We start from the raw sequence: 16,223 nt of genomic DNA, 5'->3' as shown, positions 1-16,223 counted from the left end.
TGAATACTAATCAGTAGTAATAACAGACATGGATACTAATCAGTTTGTCACAGTAACACATTTTCCCAGAGCTTCACTTTCTACCCTTAATATATATTGTATTCTACTTGAGTATATAATACATTTAGCTATATGTAATTATTTTCTTAATTAACAGATATTAAGTTCCTTGAAGGTAAGAAAAAAAAGAAAACTGTGGAATTCATCTTTGCATCATTTAGAAAGCATCTTATTCACAGCATATGCTCCATGAACTTTGTCAAATTGACTCAAAGTAGCCTCCACAAGCTATTTCTTGTCTTACTAATTTATATGAACTATGTTTTTCCATTTTTACTTAATAAATTCAATTAATTCAACCCCATACTATTATCTTGCCATAACTATTTTTGTTTCTTGACTACGAACAGTAGCTGTTCATGTTCTGTTTGTCACACAACGGTACAAATGAAAAATACATCACGCCAGATATGTTATTTGGTGGATACTGATTAACCTAATGTAAGATATTCAGTTTTCTGATATTTATTCCAGTGTGATACTTATTTCGTGATGATATAAATCATTGAGATAGGAAACAGTCTGGAGATATGCTCCTTTCTTGCATGGGAAGAAGGTATGTGTGCCTACCACATTCCATATGTTGTAAGAAATGTTTACATATATATGATGTTGTTACATCTTCAATTCTAAGAAGTTTAAATGATTATCCTCATTTTGCATAAAAGGAAATGGAAGCCAGAAAGATAACTTGAATCAAGTTATGTAGTTAATATTACAGTTGGGATTTGAAACTAGTTCTGCCCTATTCCAAACACAAATCCCTGTCCTCTTCTCAAGCCAACCTTTAATGCAGATTAGAATCACAATGGAAGGAATACATGATTTGCCCTTCCTCCTCAAGGCTATCTATTGCCATTTCTCATTATTTTCTTAAGCAACTCGTGTCTACTCATCTGATGGCATAGTTTTTCTCCTTTTATAACCTTCTTCTTATCTGTTTGTTGCCTTCTGAAAAGTGCCATTGCCAAGCCTTTAAAATGTATCTTTTCCTTTGTTGCCTCATATCCCCTATTCTACTGGTCTTTTGATGCCCAGTTCTGTAATTAACTGAATGGGCACCTGATTGTTATCTATTTTCAAATATTTTAAATCCAATGTGCTTAATTTGCTGTAGGGAACATAACATCATTGAGAAACACGTCCACAACAACTGTAAATGAAAAGACATCATGTAGAATTGCTTTGGGTTCATTTTTTTCCAATTTTAATTTAAATTGACTGATGGCCCATTTGGCCAATGAAATACTCAATTTTGCCATTTAAATAGATTTCAAATATCAGAAATGTGTATTTTCACAGTTGAAATAATAAATAGCATTGCACATTTTCCTGCTAGTAATAAAGTTCAAGACACATTCATCTAATACCACCTGTATATAAAGCAAGGAGAGAGTACTTATATTTGACAGTTAACACAGGGTAAATTAGAAGTATTTTCAAGTGAAAAAAAAAGAATTTAAATGTAGAACAAAATTACATAGAATTATATCAGCAAAATACATGTGGTGATGATGAGTAGGGAGTATATCAGTCTGGTTTCATGTTGCTAATAAAGACATAGTCAAGACCGGGCAATTTATGAAAGAAAGAAGTTTACTGGGCTCAGTTCCATGTGGTTGGCGAGGCCTCACAATCATAGTGAAAGGTGAAATGCACTTCTTACACGGCAGCGGCAGGAGAGAGGAGCTGGTGCAGGGAAACTCCCATTTTTAAAACCGTCAGATCTTGTGAGACCCAATCACTATCATGAGAACAGCACAGGAAAGACCTGCTTCCATAAATCAATAATCTCCCACTGGGTCCTTCACACACATGTGGGAATTATGGGAACTACAAAATGAGATTTGTGTGCAAACACAGAGTCAAACCATATCATTTTGCCCCTGGCCCATCCCAAATCTCATATATCACACTTCAAAACCAATCATGCCTCTCCAACAGTACCCCAAAATCTTAACTCATTTCAGCATTAACTCAAAAGTCCACAGTCCAAAGTCTCGCCCCAGACAAGGCAAGTCCTTTCAACCTGTGAGCCTGTAAAATCAAAAGTAAGTTAGTTGCTTCCTAGATACAAGGGGGATACAGTCTTTGGGTAAATACAGCCATTCCACATGGGAGAAATTGGACAAAACAAAGGGGCTACAGGGCTCATGAAGTCTGAAATTCAGCAAGGCAGTCAAATCCTAAGCTCCAGAATGATCTCCCTTGACTCCATGTCTCACATCCAAGCCACTCTGATGCAAGAGGTGGGCTCCCATGGTTTTGAGCAGCTCTGCCCTGTGGCTTTGCAGGGTACAGTCTCTCTCCTGGCTCCTTTCATGTGCTGGCATTGACCGTCTGTGGCTTTTCCAGGCACACAGTGCAAGCTGCCAGTGGATCTACCATTCTAGGGTCTAGATGACAATGGCCATCTTTTCACAGCTCCACTAGGTGGTGCCCCAGTAGAGAGTTTGTGTGGGGGCTCTGACCCCACATTTCGTTTCTTCACTGCCCTAGTAGAGGTTCTCTATGAGAGCCCCGCCCCTGCAGCAAACATCTGCCTGAATATCCAGGTATTTCCATACATCTTCTGATATCTAGGTGAAGGTTCCCAAACCCCTGTTCTTAACATCTGTGCACTGTCAGGCTCAACACCACGTGGAAGCTGCCAAGGCTTGAGGTTTGTACCCACTAAAGCCATGGCCCATGCTCTATATTGGCCCCTTTCAGCCACAGCTGAAGTGGCTGTGACCCAAGGCACCAAGTCTCTAGGCTTCAAACAGCACGGGTACCCTGGGCCCAGCCCATGCCCATGAAACCACTTTTTCCTCCTAGGCCTCCAGGCCTGTGATGGGAGGGACTGCTGTGAAGACCTCTGACATGCTCTGGAGACATTTTCCTCATTGCCTTGGTGATTAACATTCAGTTCCTCGTTACTTATGCAAATACCTGCAGCCAGCTTGAATTTCTTTTCAGAACATTGGATTTTTTCTTCTATCACATTGTCAGGCTGCAAATTTTCCTTTTTATAAGGAAGCTCTGCTTCCCTTATAAAACTAAATGCATTTAACAGCACCCGAATCACTCCTTGAATGCTTTGCTGCTTAGAAACTTATTCTGCCAGATACCCTAAATCACCTTTCTCAAGTTCAAAATTCCACAAATCTCTAGGGCAGGGGCAAAATGCCACCAGTGTCTTCGCTAAAATATAAAGAGTCACCTTTGCTTCAGTACCCAACAAGTTCTTCATCTCCATATGAGACCACTTCAGCCTGGACTTTATTGTCTGTGACACTGTCAGCATTTTGGGCAAAGCCATTCAACAAGTTTTTAGGAATTTCCAAACTTTCCCACATTTTCCAATCTTCTTCTGAGCCCTCCAAACTGTTCCAACTTCTGCCTGTTACTCAGTTCCAAAGTCACTTCCACATTTTCAGGCATCTTTTCCACAACACCCCACTCTTATGGTAGCAATTTACTGTATTAGTCTGTTTTTACGCTGCTGTAAAGACATATCCAAGATTTGGCAATTTACAAAAGAAGGAAGTTGATTGGACTCAGAATTCCACCTGGCTGGGGAGGCCACACAATCATGGTGGAATACAAAAGGTGTTTCTTACATGGTGGCGGCAAGAGAGAAAGGCTGGTTCAGGAAAATTCCCATTCTTAAAACCATCATACCTCTGGAGACCCATTCACTAATACAAGAACAGCATGGCAAAGACCCACCCCCATGATTCAGTCATCTCCTACCGGGTACCTCTCACAACACATCGGAATTGTGCATGCTACAAAATGGGATTTGTGTGGGGACACAGAGCCAAATCATATTAGGGAGGGGTTGGGATGAATGTAGGTGGCTTTCCAGACTTTGCTTACTGTTAAAAAAAAAAAAAAAAAAAAAAGAAAAGAGAAAAGATTCTTGATTCTAATAATTGGGTAGATTCAACTCTTTACAAATGTTTTATATAGCAATACCTGGATAGCTTTTTAATTCAACACTTCATAAAGATAACACAGACAAGTTGTCGGAAATCATAAGAAAAACACTGTATATAACATAGTATTTTAATATATCACCTACTGTAGTCATTTTATGAAATAAAGTGTTTTTATTCAGCTTCAGAGTTTTCAGTTCTTTTTTGGTAATGGAACTTAAACCAGGGTGCTTAAAAGAACAAGCTCTATGAAGGCTAAAAAGGGATCCACTCTGAGGGGATCAATGTTGCTTGAATCCCCTATAATCTTCCCTGCATCAGAATTATTTTGCTGAACAGCAATAAATAGTTTTTTTCTTTTTTATGAGCTGCCATTTTCTGCCTCATTAATCAGAGGGTTCTATGAATATAACTCACCAACCAGCTACACAAGCTTTTTGGAATTTATATTTTTATGTGCACAATGCTTGTTAGACTCAATGTTTTGTTGTTGGAATCATCATCTTTACAAATATAAAGATAGTTTTTGAGGTTTTTGGGGGCTCAAATCAGGAACAACCTCCTGATTTGAAACCAAATTTGAATATAGATCTTCCACTTTCTTAATACCATTGTACTTCCTCTTTAGCATCTGTAAGCATTGCTTGGGAATACAATATGTTGGAGCATAGTCTATTTATCACTTAATATGAAAATGACTTAGTTGTTTATTTATAAATATGACACTGTTAGGAAAGAGTGACTTCACCCAACTGAATAGTTTGGATTGAGAAACACTTTTTTTTTTTTTTTTTTTAATAATGGCATTGTATTCTACACAGCAAAAACACTTAAATAAATTTTTGAACTCTGTACTCAGAAAAAGGGACCACGAAGTATATGCCATTAGGCATCTTTCTGTCTAAATTTACTTAGAAATATGGTTCCTCCAAAATATGGTCCAATATTTCACGCTGTTAAACTCAGATTTAAAAAAAAAAATGATGACAAATAAAATGGAAAAATATTAACTAAGCACAAGGTCTTTAATTTTGATTTAAGCACATGAGCAGATGTGACAGGGAGGAGTCTAGACTGAAATAAGTTCCAGATGGGGTGCCTATGTTAATAAAAAAAAATCCTTTGAAGAGTTAGTGGCAAGTGAAATTCCAGCACTTGAAGACTGAACATTTTTAATCACTCTAATAACAAAACATAGCTGACAAGCACTAAGGTATTGACCAGGTTGGGATATTTTCATTATTTTAACACAATTTAAGCAATAAGAACAATGAGGAGATCCAAAAGTGGTCAGAGAGCAAAAGAATACAAAATTGTTAGAGTTAAAAGCAATTTTAAAATTTATCTAGTCAAGTAAGCTTACTTTTAAAAAATAAAGAAATGTACAGGTTATGTGTCTTCACTATATGGGGGCATAAATTAGTGACAGATCAGGTTAGAAATAATTTCCAGTCCAATTGTGAGGATGAGGTATTCTAGATTTATTTTAGTTTGTTGTATGTTCGGTGTATTTTTAATGTATAATTGATTTTAGTTTATTAATAAACGTTGAGTCTTTTGTTTACTTATCACGTTTATTTTGTAAATATTTTAGGATAAGGTAATATAACACATATAAGAATTATTCATCATTAGTTTACTTTATCTTTGTATATCATTTAGCTTTATTTAGGCATTTTGATTGCTTCATGCATCATTATGATTAATGCTCAACATGATTAATTGCTCAAAAATATACAGCTTAAATACTATTCGCGATTTTGTCTTGAATAGAAAATTACTTAAGTAAAATATGCATTTGCCTTTTTATGACTTTGATAATTTTAGATTTTTACCTTATCATATTATTTGTTCCTTCCTATCAAAAAATCAAGTAAAGAATAATCCAAAGGGGATGCCTTTAAGTTTTGACTTCAAAAATACCACAAACTTTTACAATATTTCTCATACACGCAAATTTGGCTGCTACCTCTGAAGCTACACACACACACACACACACACACACACACACACACACACATACCACCTATTGCTTCCTACCTTTCCTCTGATAGTTCTGACTTTCCTATTTAGAAATAATTTATTCTGAGTGAAGGCATTGTCTTCATGTGATATCTGCTATAATGAACATGTGTTTCCTGAGAAAAATGGACATTCTGAGTCATTAGAGTCTAAGTAAAGAAATGAAAATGATGCAAGAAATCCAAGTCTGGGGCCTATGGCATCAGAGTAAGAATTCTCGTTGTTTTCCATGTTGAGGACAGCGGTCAAAATGATTTATTAATAGAGGTATATGATCAGAAATATTTGACTTACACATCCAGAGCTAGAGTGACATTTAAAACACTATTATGATTATACCACTTATTTGCTTAAAACATTTACATGCTTACCCAACTTTTTAGGATGAAATTCAAACTCGGCCCTAGCATTCAAATAATTTTATGGCATGTTCCCTGATTACTTCTCCACATATAATATTTCACTTCCCACACTAAATACTGCATATTTTCTTATGCCTGCACATCAACTCTTAATGCCCAGCACATTCATTTGCTGCCCTTTGGAGGTACCAAAAAACTATAGAAAATGCTGTCATCCTTTACAATTATGAAACAGGTACTTTTAGAAATTAATCAGTCTGTGGAAGCAAATGTGGCTGGTATAGTAAAGAATAGTTTTCACGTCATGAATTTCAGCATACAATTAGCAAAATTTTAGCAATAATATTAAGGAATAGGAAGCTAAATTAAGAACATTAATTACCTTTTACATGCCACATTCTCCAGATTCAATGGTACTGTCTCTTCAATGGTACTTTTTCAACAAGTTAATTCCTGCCCCATCTTTAGGCCTCAACCTGCATATCAACCTTTTGTTGGAAGCCTTTTCTGACATAAGATGTCTGTTATGTGTTCCTCTGGTGACCTCTGCTTATCCTCGTACGGGCACTTGTCTTTTAATGAGGTTGTGAACTTCTTCCTGGCACTTCACATGTCTAATTCACAGTTGTATCTCTAGAATCTAGCACAGTACCTTGAACATAGTGGAAGATTAACTTATATTTATGGAATAAATGAATACAAATTCAGTATATTTTCTCTTAAAAATAATGGTTTCAATTTCAAGGTTAAACAGAAGTAAATATGAGAATGTAAGAATATTCATCTTTCCCGCCCTTCCCTTTTCCTTCAAAAGTCTTTTCCACTTCTAAGCCATCCCTTTCTTGTCTTGTAACATCTCTTCCCCATCAAAACATTACTCAAATCTAACTTTGATTCAGAGGCTAACCTCTGAATTGGAACAAAAGGAGTACTTCTTCCAACTATTATTTGATACAAATAGTTTATACAGCATTTTGCTATTTTCATAGAACTTCATGTGTATTTAATGTCAAGAGAAATATATATATATATCTATGACAGTGGAATGACAGGATTTAGGACAGATGTTGCTGGACATGTGGCTATTCTCTGTCTGAAGTAGGGCAATGACACTAAAATAAACTTCCACATCTGTGAGGTACTTACCCCAGATTTTCTTAACAAATGTCTCAATGAACACTAATCATAAGTCCATCGAATACACTAGGACAATTCATTATCTTTTTCCTCACCCATGCAGATACATATAGGGGCACACAGACACAATTTATAACTGAGAAAAATTAGGGTTAGAATTTAAGCCACTTGACTGCATCCATGAACACAGTATGAGTTAACACCCTGGGCTTCCTGATAACTAGTTCAGGGTTCATTTCATTGCATTAGATTAGAAAGTTATAGCTCTTCTCTCTTCTGGCTTAAGCAAATTATGTAACCATTACATCTTCTCATGCCATCCACCACATCAGTGCAAAAAAATTAGGGCCATGCACAGAACAGCCCATGTGAATCCCTGCTCTGTAACCGCAGAGAAAACGTTGTGCTGAGCAGTGGGAAGCAGCAATTTTTCCACAATCCCCTGTCCATGCTTAGATAGTATACCACATTAAAAGTGAAAGGCTTGATCCACAGAAAAAGAGCTGCCCAATTTCTAATTTGTGACAGTCAAACAAGAACAAACTGTGACATGTTCATTAAAAGCTCTCATTACATATTAATCACACCAGGAAATTACACCAAAGTTGTGAAGATATCAGTATAGTTATCCATTTGTAATTTCAGAGAGAATTAAAGGAAAACGGAGTGGCAAAACCAAGTTTAGTCTCTTCTATAGAAGGAAAGTATCTGAAGTTATTTTTCATCCACTGAATTGTATTAGCTCTCTTGACAAAAACTCACCATTATACTACTTATATAACAATACTGTTATATACAAACATGTCATCCCAGCCACTGCCTTATCATTTTTACATATATCTGACTAATTTTTTCAAACAATTTTCTGCATCTCTATTTCACAAGGGATAAAATTGAAGCCTAGGCAGGTTGTCCATTGATAGGAAGTCATGAAGATTCAAGCCCCAATTTTTCTGACATCCAAGTCCTTCCTCTTAACTACATTCACATTATGTTTTACATGAAATAGGACCACAAACATAATTGCAATAGAGAAAGGTATTTGACTTAATAGAGCACTCTAGTTACTAGGTTTGTTCACTGTCACATAAAGAACACAGTAAGGAGTATCTCCCCTCAAGATGAACTATGCTTACTTGTGAGTGGACGGCATGATATAAAGTGTGAACTATAAAGGAGTAACTGTTTTGTTTTGGTCTCGCCAGTAGGCTACACCACCCTTGCCCAGCTAAGGTCATTCGCTTTGCTGATTGCCCTCAGGTATTTCAGCCCTTTTTGTCTCCTGAAAAATTCATCTTTCAGTTTTTATTCAACCTTAGGCTGCAGAGAAGTAGAAGAGGCACTCATGTTCAAAGGATCCTCTCCAACCTTTCAGGGCATAACACAAATGCTATTTTCCAAGTTCTTTCTGGATCCATTGTCCTGAACACCTTAGCACCTTAGGATCTCCAGCCTAGTCTCTGGTGGTGCTTTCCTCACTCTAATTCAGAATTTTGTATTAAGACTTCTATCTAACACCTGGCCCTTTGCAATTTGATCATAACTAATATATATTATGTAAACTCTAGATTTCCTTTTTCCCTTACCCTGTACTTTCCTTATACTTTCTTTCTGAAGGAACAAATCAAGGGAAAAAGCATTCAGAAGAGAAAGACATTTTGAAGGCATACTAGTACAAAGAAAATAACGCAGTGATGTTTGTTCAGTATCTACAAGGGAATGATGTTTTTCTTTGTTATGTTTGCTTGGTTTTGTCTTGTAGATATTTTGCCCTGAAGGTGCTAAAGGAACTAAAATGCCTTCTAAGATTTGAGTCTGTTTACAGAATAGTTTTAGGAGTGAGACAGAAATATAGTGTTATGCTGCTTCTCCAGGCAAGAAGCAGGATTCAGGGAGGGGGTAGAGGTAATAAAAGACAGAAAAAAATAGAAAAAAATCAGAAAATAAAGGGAGATGAGAAAAAAGAAACTGATAAATAGAATTTCTTTCTGAAATTATTAAACATGAAGAGCAAACAAATAATTGTTTTGTGCCATTTCCTAGACTCTATCTGTATCTATAACTACAAAGTAGAATAATTATTATTTTTCAGATAGAGGTTTAATTATACTAAATATACTTGAGATATTATAAACCTAAATAATTTTGTGTGTGTATATATATGTGTATGTGTATATATATATATCTATATATAAATATAGATATATATCACTCCTTAAAAAGGGCTTAAAGAGTTCAAAATGAAAGAATCTCATCGCCAGTAAAATGGAAGATCAAAACCTGACCATGTCAATGCCTCTCTCTGAATTATTATTCTATGTGGCCACTCTAATTAGTCTATAACATCTGTTTCTATAAAGCATATAGGCATCCTTTTGTTAACTATTATCTTCCTCTTTCACTTTCCCTCTGTTTCTTCAACTTAGAAATGATAAGTAAATATCATTATATTGAGTGGTGTGTGGATATATATGTATGTGTGTGTGAGAGAGAGAAAGAGAGAGATGGGAGTATGGGGAAGAGAAACAGCATGTGTGTCTATACAAATGGGAAATCTTTGGTGGTGCTGAGACAGTAGAAGTCATATCAAGGGGACTGGGCCAATGTTTTATGGAGTAAGTGAGTCATGGCTAATTAATCAGATGCCTTGGACAATCTGACTCTATTATAGGAACTGATGGATATTAGGAAGTTATGAGAGCATTTGCAGAGGCTTTTAGCTTCAGATATTTTCCCAGCCTCCTATAGAAAAGGAAGAGATCAGAGGTAAAGTAAAATCTCTGTATCAGACAAGGGACCTACTAGTATATTTTCTTTGGTACACAGTGAACTTTACTGTCTACCTCCCATAGAAAAAACATAAAGCATTAGCAAGAAATCTTCACCTACTCCTATTTGGCATTGTTCTTCTACTACAAACTAGAAGAAACCATCTTTCTGTTCAAACCTAAATACTATTGCTGATTTTGCTGCTTTTCTAAAGGTGTGAAGTCCATAAATAATCCAGATAAAATTAAAGACATATTTTATTCTATATATTTCCTCTCATTTTTTACTGCAATAATTTTTTTTAAAGCAGTATCCCTGTGAAAGAGTGAAATAGTTGCACCTTTCTCTTAATCTCAATCATTCTGATTTCACCTTTTAGGTTGATCATTCAAAAGTGTTTCTGTGCTGAACACAATTTTACTAAGGGCATAAGAAAGTAAATATCATAAACATAAGAGCAATTTGGGTCATTCAATCCATTTTGCAGAAGAGTTAGGCGTGACTGTCTTTCCCATTGGGACTATCAATCTTTGGGTTCTAGTTAGTGTTTCTCTGACTCTCTTTTATGACATATTCCCTTTTTCTGGCTAAAATTCTAGATATTATTTCTAATATCTCATTACAATATTTTAACTTGATGTGATAAGATACATTTTGTTTCCAGTTTTCAAAATACCTCATCCCCTCTAATTATTTCAAGTCCATTTATTTACTTAGTTATTTGAGAAACTATACATTTGGTACTCAATACCAAAATAAAAGATATATTCAATGTTAAAAAACAAAAACAGTTTTTATCAGAATTGTAGCTCCTTTACCTTATTAATCAATAAATGCAGTATTATCTAATATACTATATACTTTGCTTAATCATTTTTTCTATTGTCTTACAATAGACTTACTGAGAGCAGGAAAGTTTTTAATGAGTTGTCAACAATATAGCTATCCCTAGAGCAAAAAATTGTGCCAGACACAAAATAAAGTAGCTACTCAATCAATATTGCTTTGATAGCAGAATTGATAATGACTGAGTCCTAACAAGTTATGTGAATTAATAAGGCACAGTCAATGCCATGGATAATTTATATTCTTAGAGAGAAATAATGGAAGTACATAGTAATGAATACTTATAATTAATATTTATTGAGCTTCTTGGCACCTTACTTGTATTTGATAAATTGAAAATTAACTATAAAAACAATAAAATGTTATTTATATTTAATATGTCAAACAGTCTTTCAATGAAAAATTAATATAATAATTATTATTACCGAGTTTGGCCTACGGAGCCATATGGTCACACTCACACGATAGAGAAACTAGGAAATGTAACTTTTTATTGTTGCTGTGGTTGTGGTAAGAACAGAGCTTATTGCTGTCTTCCACAAAAGTGGAATTTTGTTAGTGAGGAAGAAGGGGAGGATGGGTACCAAGTGTTCAAACCCTGCCTCCTCTGGAAGTGTTCCCTCATTCCTCCTTCTCATACTGACCATTCCATCTTTTAACACAAATTCTGACTATGTGGTTTGTACAGATTACTACTTGATTTCACACTGTCTTGTAAACACTATTAATTTTTTGGCAGTTTATTTCCTGAAATAGATATTATGTGACACTTTTGCAGAAAGAATGATATTTGAGTTCTGATTTAACTACAAATGTCTCATGAAACAAAGAATGAAATAGCATTCTTACCTTGTTATTTTTAGAATTTCTACTGAAGACATTTGTCTCTAAGGACTCTAACAGAGGGAATGAAACATATATCCTCATGCAGATCACAGAGATGTAGCTAATGGTCCTTTGACACTGTCTTCCTACTTACAAAACCAAAAGACTAGATGTGCACAGTTATTGATTGAAGAAATGAATTATTAGCCTGTGGGAAAGTGTTTTGTACAGATTCCTTCACTCCCTCACAAGCAGAGAAGGACTCCTCAAAAAAAGTGAGAGGACTCGAGGAGAACCCATTAGAGAGGTCATGATTACTTGAAAAAAGAAGAGTTAGGCAATACCCTTCCTTCGTAGATGCCTATTAATCTAGTTTTTACAATGGTCCTCATTATGTGTCTAGTGCAGAACTTAATGCTTTTCTAAGTGAGCTCAACATGTGTCTTCTGCAGTTTGGGGGGCATACATTAACATAAAAGCTGGAATCTGCTTTCTCCCTAAAGGATTTTGAAGCAAGAAGCTGGTAGAAAATTCTAGTATTTGTCCTGATGACACGTGAATTTTTACTATGTGGATACTAGACACTTCTCAAAAGAAGACATTTACATGGCCAAAAAAAATATGAAGAAAAGCTCAACATCACTGATCATCAAAGAAATGCAAATCAAAACCACAATGTGGTACCATCTCATACCAGTCAGAATAGCGATTATTAAAAAGTCAGAAAACAACAGATGCTGGCAAGGCTATGGTGAAACGGGAATGATTTTACACTGTTGGTGGGAATGCAAATAAGTTCAACCATTGTGCAAGACAGTATGGTAATTCCTCAAGGATCTAGAGAAATTGTATCTAGAGGAATCCTCAAGGATCTAGAAACAGAAATACCATTTGACTCAGCAATCCCATTACTGGGTGTGTACCCAAAGGAATATAAATAATTATATTATAAAGACACATGCACACGTATGTTTACTGCAGCACTATTTACAATAGCAAAGACATGAAACCAACACAAATGCCCATCAGTTATAGACTGGATAAAGAAAATGTGGTACATATACTTTTAGAATACTATGCAGCCATAAAAAGGAATGAGATCTTGTCCTTTACAGGGACATGGATGAAGCTGGGAGCCATCATCCTCAGCAAACTAACACAGGAACAGAAAACCAAACACTGCATGTTCCCACTCATAAGCAAGAGTTGAACAATGAGAACACATGGACACAGAGAGGGGAACAAGACATACTAGGGCCTGTTGGGGGTTAGAGTTGAGGGTAGAGAATTTAGAGGACAGGTCAACAGGTGCAGCAAACCATCATGGCACACATATATTTATGTAACAAATCTGCATGTTCTGCACTTATCACATTTTTTCTTTTTTCTTTTTTTTAGAAGAAATTAAAAAACAAAACAAAGAAACAATGACTAGGTTTATACCATCTTGACACTACCTGCACAAGAGGGTGGGCACTACTGACTTAAAATTGAAGTTTTGATTTGAGTTAATGAGAAATTTTAATACATATAAATGAGTTTTAATAAGGAAAATGAGACTGTTGTTATAATTAAAAGAGATAAGAAAGTAATGATAACTGCCTGAGATACAGTCAATGTAGGGAAGGATTATTCAACAGTAGGGAAGGGTTATTCCCGGTTGAATTCCCGGTTATTCAACAGAATGTATATGAAATTAATGGTGGGAAAAAAATGAAAGCATTTTCTAATTCTACTCAATTGAGTCCTCATCTTTTAAAAAATGGCTACCTCTATAAATGAATAAATCAGAACTGCCTGCTCAATATGAAAATACGTTTTTCTTGTTTATTTGCGTAGAGGTGTTTCCAAACACTGCATGTTCTCACTCATAGGTGGGAGTTGAACAATGAGAACACATGGACACAGGGCAGGGAACATCACACACTGGGGTCAGTCAGGAGGTGGGGGACTAGGATAGTGGAGGGATAGCACTAGGAGAAATAGCTAATGTAAATGATGAGCTGATGGGTGCAGCAAACCAACATGGCACATGTATACCTATGTAACAAACCTGAACATTGTTCACATGTGCCCAAAAAGAGTAAATTTTTCATACATGCCAAAGAATATGCTTTCCTTTTTATGTTTTCTGCTCATTAGAGAGGCTGTCTTCAATTTCAACTCCTCCTACTATTTATCTCCCAAAGTTCATCTCAAATGCTACTTTATCCCTGAAGCAGTGTTCGATTTCTACTCCTCTCCACCTCTAAGCCTTTAGTTATGGTATCCATCACTTCCTTCAAAACCACTTGTTAAGCACTTATTTTTATAACCTCCTTGGCATTTAACGTAGAAATTAAAAAGAAGTAAATGTCATTAAGAAGCTTAATGTTTAATGGAGAGACAGTCACATAAAAAAATCATTTCAGTGTAGTATATAGGTGAATGCATACAAAGTGGCAACCCAAAACTGTTCTCTTCTGTAGGCTGAAGGACAAGCAGAAGTCAGCATTAAAGAAAGCTTCACAGAGAAGGAAGTACTGGAAGTGGGTTCAGAAGGACATTTTTGGATAGCTATATATATTTCCTTGCTCTTAGATAATTTCTTAAATAAAAAACAACTGCTATCCATCTAAAACTTAAAATAATCTGGAAATAGAATATGGTCCATATGAAAAGTCTACAATAATCCAATGACATGAAATACCAATTTTCAGAGGTATTGGATCTGTGAGGAAAGAAGTTATTTAGTAGCATGACACACAGAAATGAGACATGAAAGTTGAAGCTAAACTACATTAATTCCAGAACACAGGAGTTAAATTATGGAAACTATTTTTGCTAAAGATCTTAGAGTGTTCTTGAATGCAGAGAAGTTCACTATAGCTTCCATCCTTACACAGCCTAGCATTTTCCCTGTTCTCTTCTTGAGTAGGTTTGAGACATTTCTTAAGTTCTTTAAAGTCAACCCCCTCTTCTTTAGCCATATTATATGGGTTTCTGTTGCTTGTGAATAAAACATGGTAACTTATATTTAAACAGATAAATTAGATAAAAAGTTGCATATGACAAATGTTATGAGTAGAGATAAAAGCATACCTTAGTGAAAGAAGAGAAAGCCAATATATTTTAAGTATCCTGAGGGTCAGTAGCATCTTTTTTGTCTTTATTACTATGACCTATATGTGCAGAAAAGCATCTTGCAAATTATCAGTTCTCTACTAATGTTTATAAGAGTTTCCTTAAAATTATTAGTGCACACTTTTGTGACCAGGTACTGTACAGAAGGTGAGGATATATACCTAATAACACATAATCATTGTTTTTAAGAAACTTACTATCTTTCAGGAAAGGGAGACACCAAATATATAATATTAATGCAGGGCAAATGCAGAGATAGTAGCAAAATCCAAATAATTTAACATCCTTAAAAAGAAATGTTTGCTACATAAAGGTAAAGGAAGGTATTAAAAGACCTCTTTGTATATTTAATCTTGATTTCTCTCATATGTAACTGTTTCTCCACAGGTTTCCTCACTCACACTTTTTTTTTTTGAGACGGAGTCTCGCTCTGTCACCCGGGTTGGAGTGCAGTGGCTCGATCTTGGCTCACTGCAAGCTCCGCCTCCCCGGTTCACGCCATTCTCCCGCCTCAGCCTCCCAAGTAGCTGGGACCACAGGCGCCCGCTACCACGCCCGGCTAGTTTTTTGTATTTTTAGTAGAGACAGGGTCTGACCGTGTTAGCCAGGATGATCTCCATCTCCTGACCTTGTGATCCACCTGCCTTGGCCTCCCAAAGTGCTGGGATTACAGGCGTGAGCCACCGCGCCCGGCCCCTCACTCACACTTTTTAAAAAGGGTTTACCTTCTGAAAGATTAAGTCATGAAATCCCAGCTAGCAGCTGCAAAGTTTTGTGAATAACATATTGGATGAGGGACAGAGAATATGAATTTCTGTAATACACATATGTTTCAGTAACAAGTTGGTTATTAACTTTCTATCTGAGATCAACCAAATCTTATCAATGAAGAAGAAATGCAGCAGACTTCTGTTCCTCCCTCCTACCTGCTCCTATGGTCCTAAAGTATGAAAATTAAACCAAACATGCAGTTTCATAATGACTATGAAATCATTTACACAGCTGTACCAATATTCAGAGTAGACACAGGGTAAAAAACTCTAACCTCAATTGGAGTCTTCTTATGGGAATGTAATACAAGTACTTATATTGCCTTGGTTTTAATTTTAATAATTCAGAATAGCATAACTGCTTTACATGGGCTGTATTAGAATATCTT

Source organism: Colobus angolensis, unplaced genomic scaffold, assembly GCF_000951035.1.
Source record: "Colobus angolensis palliatus isolate OR3802 unplaced genomic scaffold, Cang.pa_1.0 Scaffold332, whole genome shotgun sequence".
Lineage (NCBI taxonomy): Eukaryota > Metazoa > Chordata > Mammalia > Primates > Cercopithecidae > Colobus > Colobus angolensis.
This window is presented reverse-complemented; position numbering follows the sequence as displayed.